The sequence below is a fragment of the Lampetra planeri genome, chromosome 72 (genome assembly GCF_965212315.1).
Source record: "Lampetra planeri chromosome 72, kcLamPlan1.2.h2, whole genome shotgun sequence".
In the NCBI taxonomy this organism is placed as follows: domain Eukaryota; kingdom Metazoa; phylum Chordata; class Hyperoartia; order Petromyzontiformes; family Petromyzontidae; genus Lampetra; species Lampetra planeri.
The window spans coordinates 2,366,751-2,376,285 of NC_136177.1; positions in this window are offsets into that span (position 1 = coordinate 2,366,751).

The following is a 9,535-nucleotide window of genomic DNA, read 5'->3' on the forward strand; positions in this document are numbered from 1 at the left end:
CGGCATCCAGAAGCCACATGGCCCCGGGGGCCACAGTTGTAGCACCGTGTGAGTACCCCAGTCGGCTTGGGCTGATCCTGGTGGCTCGGCCTGTCCCGAGCCGGTCAGTCCCCAGATCTCCACTCCGTCGGGCGACCCACAGCGCAGACTTCTTCCGGTAAGAGGGTGGTTGCAGCCACGGTATGCCTGGCTGCCGCCTTGCTAGCCTTACGACGTTGTGACAGCAAGTTAGCGTGGATGTGCCGTGCGGCCCACAGGGAACACATCTCCTTGTCGTCTTGCACCAAAACGATGATGTTCAAATCGTCCGCCAGCAGCAATATCTTCTCTGCCACCATAGCGTCCACCCCTTCCTCGTCCATCCGCGGGAAAGCCGTCTTTGCCAAGGCCAGGAGAGCCGTGCGGTACGCCAGGGGCGATTCCTTGGCGCCCCGCTGACGATCGCAAAATAGCTGTCTGCAGTCAGAGGGTGGTCCGTAGACTGCAGACAGGAGTCGAAGCGTCGCCTGCAGCGTGGCGGGCGAAGATCTCGGCGCCGTAGTGAGGGTGGCGAGAGCGTCGCTGTCCAGCATCGCTGGGAGCGCGCATAGCTCCTCGTCGTCCGTCCATCACGACATTTCTTGGTGGGCGAGGAACCGTCTTTGGAACGCTCCCCAGTCGCTCTCTTCCGCCACAAACTCTTTGAGGACCGGCAACCGCTGCTGGAACGAGGACTCCGCAGCCGAAGATCGCCAACCGCCGTTCCCGCCATTCTGTACAGTATCGGCGGGAATGGCGGACGCCATCAGCGTCCGCACTGCTGGTGACGCGCTGTCCACTGATTGGCGTTTGCCGCCGTCGGCCGCTGTTGATGACGTGGCAGTTACTGGTCGGTGACCATCGGCCACATGACGTGCCCGGGCCCCGCCCTCAGCACCCACTGTACTGATGGCGGCAAATTCAACCTACAGCCCCGTTGAAATGGCGGGAACTGGCGCTGCGTGTCACCCGTCGTCGCCCCGTGCTGCTCCTCCAACCCCAGGCGAGTGATTTCCTCCAGCGTGGCAGCTGCCGCGTAGAGTAGCTCCGCCAGGCGGGAGTGAGCCACCCGCAGCCCGTCAGCCGACTGCCCCCATCCGTCCGGCTGCTGCGGTGGTGGTGGACTTGGCCCCGGTTGCACGGACTCGCCCTCGGCGAGGTCAGGCTCTGAGTCAGCCGAGGTGTCATCCTCCCCAGGTCCCCTGGTATGAGCCGTCCGTCTTGTATCCATCTTTAGAAGACCACTTCTGACGCCAGTTGTAGTGAGTTCAATGAGACGTAGACGACGTAGTCGAAGGCACACTTATAAATTATAACTTTATACTCAGCACATGCCAATGTATACAACACTTGAAGGGGTAGCGGCCCTGTCACCCGTCTAACAGGGAGACCCCACTAACACTAGCCCGGCTAACCTACTCCCAGGTCCTCCACTCGAGAGCTAGGTGAGGCTACCTGATCCAGCTCTGGCCAAGCTAGGATCACGGCACCCTTAGCCACCAAACCGGCTCTTACAAGAGCATCTGCTCTGGGCTCTCGGGGCCACGCCACTGGCTTGCCCTGGTCAGTCCTTAGAAGGACAGCGATCCAGGGGAGTCCCAGGGCCTATCTAGCCGATCTTCACTCTTCACTGGTTAAGCTGAATACTGAACCCCGAGCCCACCGGCTCACCGCCTTATATAGCAACACCCCTGAGGGGTGGGGCGGTGTGGGATCACAGCGCCGTTACAGCCCCCCAGGGCTAACCGATGCGGACGTGGATGTAGGCATCCTTCCGCGTGCGGGCGTAACCACCCCTTGTGTGTTTGTTCGCCCTCCCGCAACACCCCTACACATGAACCACGTGAGGATACCACGTCGGGGGGGGGGGGGGGGGGGTTGGCAGTGGGGCAGATGGACATTTTAAATGGAGGCGATGACGGGGGAGGGGACATATAGCAAACCGAATGTGGGAGACCGAGGGGGGAGAAGGAAGAGTGGAAGGGGGGTGGTCAAAGAAGACCCCTAAGATCAAAACATGTGGCTGATGGGCGTATTATACTATCCTTACACCTAGATTTGAAGCTTTCGTGACTGCAAGTATTCATAGTCTAAGGTTTTTTCGGTAAAGTCACGTAGGTAAAAAAGTTACAATTAAAAATAGTAAAATAGAATAAAAGTCACGACGTTTCGGAGGCAACACAAGCTTCCGTCTTCAGGTGGAACCGTCACAGCACGCTTGCTGTATCAAGTAAATGAGAGATTCCAAGAGATACTACCCCGTATATATACTGGTTGAGGGGGGGGGGGTGGGCCAGGACAGGCTCCCTTTTAATTATTATGGTAAGGTGCGGCTTGAGACTTTGCTAGTCTACATAACAAAGGACTGAGCCTTTATTATGGTAATGATAAGCCGCACTTACCATAATAATAAAGGCTATCACTGGTGACAAAGGGGAACCCATAGGGGTATCCTCATTCTGTTTGTAGAAGGTGCCATTCCAGGTTAAATAAGTGTTGGTGAGGCAATGCCTAACCAGCGCAGGTACATCCGAATTCAATCCATGTTGGACCAGGTCTTCAATTATTGTTAGGGTGGCAGGTACTGGGACTTTGGTAAACAGAGATACCACATCAAAACTAACAGAATGAGGATATCCCTATGGGCTCCCCCTTGTCACCAGTGATAGCCAATATGTTCATGGAAAAGTTTGAATCAGACGCCATCCAGACATCCACCCTTGCGTCCTTCCCTGTGGAAGAAGTATGTGGATGACACTTTCGTCATTTGGCCACATGGCCTCCCAGCATAGAACCACTTCTTGGACCACATCAATTCCAGACACCCATCCATCAGATTCACCATGCAAGTGGAGAAAGATGGCAAACTATCATTCTTAGATATTCTGTTTGAGAGGAGACCTGATGGATCCTTGGGACATTCTGTCTACAGGAAAGCCACCCACACAGATTCCTACTTGAAACCTGTTTCCCACCACCAACCATCTCAAAAGAATTCTCTCATCAAAACGCTATACCACAGAACTCATGGCATTTCTGACCAACACCACCTGGCCAGTGAATTAAGACATGTACATGGGGCCCTCAGGATGAACGGATACTCTGACCGCACCATCCGCCAAGCTGTTTATCCCACCATACAGAAACAGCCACTTGAAACTCCGATCAAAACTATCACGTTGCCATACATAGCAGGCGTGACCAAAAAGATCTCCAAAATTCTAAACAAACATAAGATCCAAGTCCGATTCAGTACAGTACATATAATCCGTGATCTAATTCCACCTGTGAAAGATGTCATTCTTAACTTACAATACCCTGGAGTCTACAAACTGAGTTGCAGCTGTGGTGATTGTTACATTGGAGAAACGAAACGTCATATCTTTGATCGTGTCTGCGAGCACAAGTCAGATCTGAAACATGGCAAAACTGATTCTTCCGCCGTTGCCGATCATTGCTACAACGCTGTGGGCTCTCATGAAATTGTCTTTTCCGAGACCAAGGTACTCTGCAAACCTCCTGGCTACCATCAAAGGTTTGTACACGAAGCCATCCAAATATACAAACACAGACATAATTTCAACCGTGATGATGGGTATAAACTGAGTAATCATTGGAAATATGTTATTAACCATGCAAAAAAGATTTAACTACACATATTTGGACCATCTTATTTGACAGGCACTATTCTTCAGTTACCGTACAGTTTCTTTTTTTTCACACACTGGTTTCCTGCTTTAAGTTTCACCACACATATTTGGCAAATCTAGAATTAATCCCATCAACATAGCAAAGGGCTGTTTCATCTACGTAACAAAGGTTCAGTCCCATTTACAGCAGCCGCACCTTTACAGCATCCGCACCTTAACAACTGTGGAATTTCCCAGTTCAACCAGTCTACACAACAAAGGCTCATTCCTAGCAGCGGCTTCAGCCGCACCAACCTCACAATAATAATACAAAACTCCGATCCAGGTGCCTGCCTTGGCTCCTCCCACCTTCAACCAGTATATATACAAGGACGGGTCTCTAGGAATTTATCTTACTTGATATAGCAATCGTGCTGTGACGGTTCCACCTGAAGACGGAAGCTTGTGTTGCCTCCGAAACGTCGTGATTTTTATTTTATTTTACTTTTTATTAATTTTAAACTTTTTTACCTACGTGACTTTACCGAAAAAACCTAAGAATATGAATACACATGAACCCCACAGACCCGCTCATCCTCGAGACACTGTCTGATGTCCCGCCCATTAATGAATTCGACACTCCACCACCATTTTCTGAGGTCGATCAGGCAGTCAAAAGCCTGAAAAACAATGAAAGTGCTGGACCCAACGGCCTCCAAGCTGAGATGCTGAAGCAAGGGGGATACCTCCTCCTTCACTGCTTGCAACTTCTCATCAAGTCCATCTCGCTGTCCAAAACCATCCCACAGGAATGGAAGGACGCGAATATTGTAGTTATCTACAAAAAGAAGGGTGACAAAGAGGCTTGCGGCAACACACAAAAACCAGACCCCTACAGTCCTTTGAACTGCAATATGCAGACGACTGTGCACTCATGGTTCATACCCCAGAATTTATGCAACACGCCCTCAACCGGGTCTCCTCCTAGCACTCTGTCGGCCTCCAAATTAATACTTAGAAGACAGAAATAATTGCCCAACTCTCATCCACATGCACTTCACTCCCTATCTTCAATATCGGTGGTATTCACCTTAAAATGGTTACCCCATTTCACCTATCTTGGTTCTGCCCTCTCCCCTACGTGCACCCTTAACGATAAAATTGACACTCACGCCAACAGAGCCTCCACTTCCTTTGGATGCCTCCAGGCCAGGGTCTTCAAAAACTGTAAGCTCAAGACCCACACCAAGGTGGGAGTTTGCAATGCCGTTTTTGATTCCACCCCGCTTCATGGCTCAGACAATTGGACCTCATACAGGTGGCAAATTAACATCCTGGAAGCCTTCCACATCAGATGCCTCCAGCGCATCCTAGGGATAACCTGAGAGGACAAAGTTCTACATATTGAGATCCTCACCAACACCACGTCGTCCTGCATTGAGGTGAGCATGGCCACATGAACACCTCCACTGGCTTGGCCATATGGTCCGCATGCCTGATCGCCTGCTCCCCCGTCGAGTTTTCTAACGCCAATTCAGCACAGCCAAACGCTGCACGAGAGGACAGAAAAAGTGCTTCGAGGACCACAGCAAGGACCTGCTGAAGCACTGTAACATCAATCCCTTCAGCCTGGAACCCCTGGCGCTGGACAGGTCCACCTGGTGGTCCACTTGTGCCAGAGGGGTTCAGCACCTGGAAGACGCCATCTCACAGTAGAGATGCGAGAGATGCACCCAAAGACACCCCCAGACACCAACGCACAGCTGGGATAACGCCATCCGAGACCCAACACACGTGTCCGATCTGCAGCAGAGTGTGCGGCTGTCGCATTGGCATCCACAGCCACATGAAGTGGCACTAACGCCAAAAGTTCTAGCCCACCAACAAGAGGAGCAATCGTCATCATCTTTTTTCGATAGACAGCCAAGAGAGAGGTCTAGTAACTATATTATTATTTTTCGATACTCTTTGGTTCTTTCGGTAAAGTCAAGTAGGTATAAAAATACAAATAAATAAATTAAATCACGACATTTCGATCGCTTACACAAGCAATCATCATCAGGTGTTAAAACCACAGCAAGAAAATGTTTTGCTGAAGTGGGAGAGAGATATCGTGGTAAGAGGTTAAAAAGGTAAGAGAGGGGGTAGGGGGAGGGGGGTAGAGAGAGGGGAGCGTTGCGTGAACGCTAAGAGAGGGAGACGTGAAGCGAGGATGCGGGGAAGTGGGCAAAGCTGGGAGTGGGATGCTGAGAGTGCTCGTGATACACGGGAGGGGGGTGGGTGTATCTATGCCCTGTTTTCCGTTATTAATATTAAGAATAATTAAGAAAAAAAATGTTTTTTTTTATATCTATATATATTTTTTTAATTCAATAATGAAAACAACCCACTCCTCCTCACAAGCACACCAGGGATCTATGAAACTTGGAGGGCCATTAAAACGGTAAGAATTCGGTCACAGAGAGGTCATAGACATCCAGATGGACAAAAGATCGATGGACTAACCTCCCAAGACATCTGGAGATGCACAGATAAGGTGCAGAGTAAACGGATAATAACGGTTGCAACTCGCGTTTTTCTTAACGTTTTCCTTACCGAAAAGTAGAAACTTAGCAAAAAGAATTAACCAACAAACAATAGGGGCTTTTTATTAGTAATTCCCTTATATTACTCGTATTCACCGCATACATATTATTTAGAATTATATGTTTTCTATCTACATGACCTTCCTAAAAACTAATAAGTACGAATTCCAGAAAGCTTAAGTGGAAACTTAGTTACACTTAACCTCAGGACATTAAAATATAACTCAGAATAAAACACCAATCTCTGGAGAAATAAACTTGGCAAAGCCCTCAAAATAATGATGTGACGGGGATCATTACGAATATTCATTAAACATAGACGAATAATAACCACGATACTAAGACCGAGGGAACTCATAAGAAATATCAAGAATAAATGTAACACACAGGACCACATAAGGTATTGCATGAATCTCCTCGACCACCTTTGTCTTCCAGCGGGGTCTGGCCTCGGGATGACCCACGCAGGGCAAGCAAGGAGGGAGCCAAAAGGTCACAAGGGGGGAGTTTGTGCCTGACATTCCGAGGACATCTGTTTTTCCTGTTTGTTTTTCTCTCGCAAGAGACGCGGAGAGAGGAGAGGGTGTTCACGTTTTTGAGTTAAACACACGCGCAGGGTGCTCCGACGATGGAGCACAGCCGTCTTTGTCTCCCCGCAGCACGGACAGCAAGATTTGCACACGCGAGCAAATAACATTTCCCATGGGGAGATCGGGCCACGATAAAATGCCGTGAACACGGTTACGGCATACCTTGGGTCGCTTACAATCAAATCACCATGATACAAAGCAGACAAATGAGTCATTTTAACTTCCAAACCAAAAACAACTTAAGCTGTGTGAGACAAGGACATAACGCCCAGAGCGAGGGAGGGGATCATTAAGCTCGCTTAACGCGTAGATTTCGCGACAAATTATTCATAATCAAAACGTGTATTGTGTGGCCTCGGTGCGAACGCGAATCGTCGGTCTGGTTAATGGATAAATCATGTGTGCCATCAATTCGCGAAGAAGCCCCACCCCTCCTTCCAGAATGATCACACAGCTGTGTCTTTAAAACTAATAAACACACACACGACACATACGGACGCACACGACACACGACACACACGGACGCAGATGTGTTCACCCCCACAGGAAGATATATGACACGGCCTTTGAACAACTCGGGTAAACTGAGTGGATTTTCCCGATATAAGCCGAAGAAAAATCCATTCAACTCAGATCTTCAGGGCTCCGGCCCCACCATCTCGTCTCCGGGCTACGGCCCCCACCAGAGATCTTCAGGGCTCCGGCCCCACCATCTCGTCTCCGGGCTACGGCCCCCACCAGAGATCTCCAGGGCTGCGGCCCCCACCTCTCACCAGCGCTCCGGACCCATCTCCTCTCGTCGCCGCCAACGAAGAAGCTCTTTCGTCGTCCAGAAGGACGATGTGCACGGGGTAGCGACGTGCTCGACAAGCTGAGGTCTGCACCACCTAAGAAGAATCGCTACCCTGAGTCGCCGAGCTGCGAGTGAAGCTGACGGAGATTCCAGCTATCACTCTCGAGCCAACAAAGACACCCAACGTCCACCCTGCAACGAACGAAGCATCGCTCATCGTCAGAGTGACGACCAGCAAACAACTTGCAGGAAGGGTGGAGATCGCCAAGCGTCGACTAAGCGAGCAAAGCAGAGAGCACGAAGCAGTGGAGAAAGCCTGATCGAACGGCTGTGAGGAAGAGGACAGCGCCATCGAATGCACCGTGTGTTTGATACCCACACCGACCAACACCCAGTGAGAACCACAAGACGTCCAGCAGCGACGACGGAATCATCGCGCAACACGACGGCGAGCTTCGCGCAAACTCAATCGAGCAGTGGAGAGAGGAAGGCAGCACGGGCTCGCGGCGGCCACGCGCAAGCGAGAGGAACCTCTAAAGAGCTGGTTGTATTTCCCACACCCCACAAGCTAACGACACAACTCCCGGCTCTAAGATACATTTAATTAATTTTAAAAGGGGACAACACACACACAACACGCACACGAATACGACTTTCAAAAGTTATCTTTGTGTTTCAAAAAGGGTTGCCATTTCAAGGTGGTGCGTTCAATATCAACTGATCGTGCAAAGCAGTTGCTGCTGTCGAGTTACATGAATAAGAAATGTTTGAGTCATTTATTTTCGTTAATTACATAATCTTGCTCATGAATTTATTGACGCATGTTTGATTTGCATGCTAGAATGTCACATGTTTGTTTAGAATTAAAATTGCTTAACACCAACTGTTCGAGTGCTTCTTTCCAAGTCCATGCAAAACTGTCTTATTCCTAAGAACTGTATCCTGTGATGAGATATGAAACTGGAGACCTAACATAACATAACACACACTAAGATAATCAGTAAAGGTTTAATCAATGATAATCTTGTTATCCTGATTGATACAACTCTGGATAAACGAAACTAAGCTTAATTATCATAACTGCACACATTAACATAATCGCAAGCATTCGCATACATTACTACGATTATCTCCGTGATTATCATAATTTATGCATATATAATACACACATTAACATAATTTATGCAATTTGCGCATTTTTCGGAAAATTATAAATTTTTATTATTTTTATCAAAATTTCATAATACAACATATACAACAGAGGACGCTACTACAAAGCAGCAACAGTACCAATAAAGGCAACAACTCCCATGCAGTAGCAATGCCAAACGCTAGGGATGCAATTAACTCAGCAAAATAGACTATTGCCCGGTAAATATGGTGCTGTGGTTTTCCCACCTGATGATTTGCATGTGTTGCGATCGAAACGTCCTGATTTAATTGATTTGTATTTTTATACCTACGTGACTTTACCAAAATAACCAAAGAGTATGGATCCCTGCAGTCACGAAAACTTAAAATCTAGTATTTTTCGACTATAGTAGTGACTGCACATTTCAAAGGGGAGGGAGGGGGGGGGAAAGGACATCAGTGGGGGCGACAGGTGAGGCACAAAGCACCAAAAAGCCTTCCAAACGAGCTAAAAAGTGTTTTCTTAGCCCGTACTGCAGACGTAATTGTGCAGTCTGGCTTGTCTCCATGCACGCTGTCCAGGATTATCATCAGCGTGTGCTGTTGCAACAGTAACGGTGCAGTCTCTGGCTTGTCTTGATGCAGGCTGCTCTGCAGTTTACTGAGCCTGTGCTGCCAAACTGCCTTCATTGATTGGTTGCTGTTGAGAGCCGCAGCTCCTCCTTTTGTTTTGCACGCCACAATGCTGCCACTCTTTGTTTTTTCATAGCATTTTTTCTCGTTAACAAA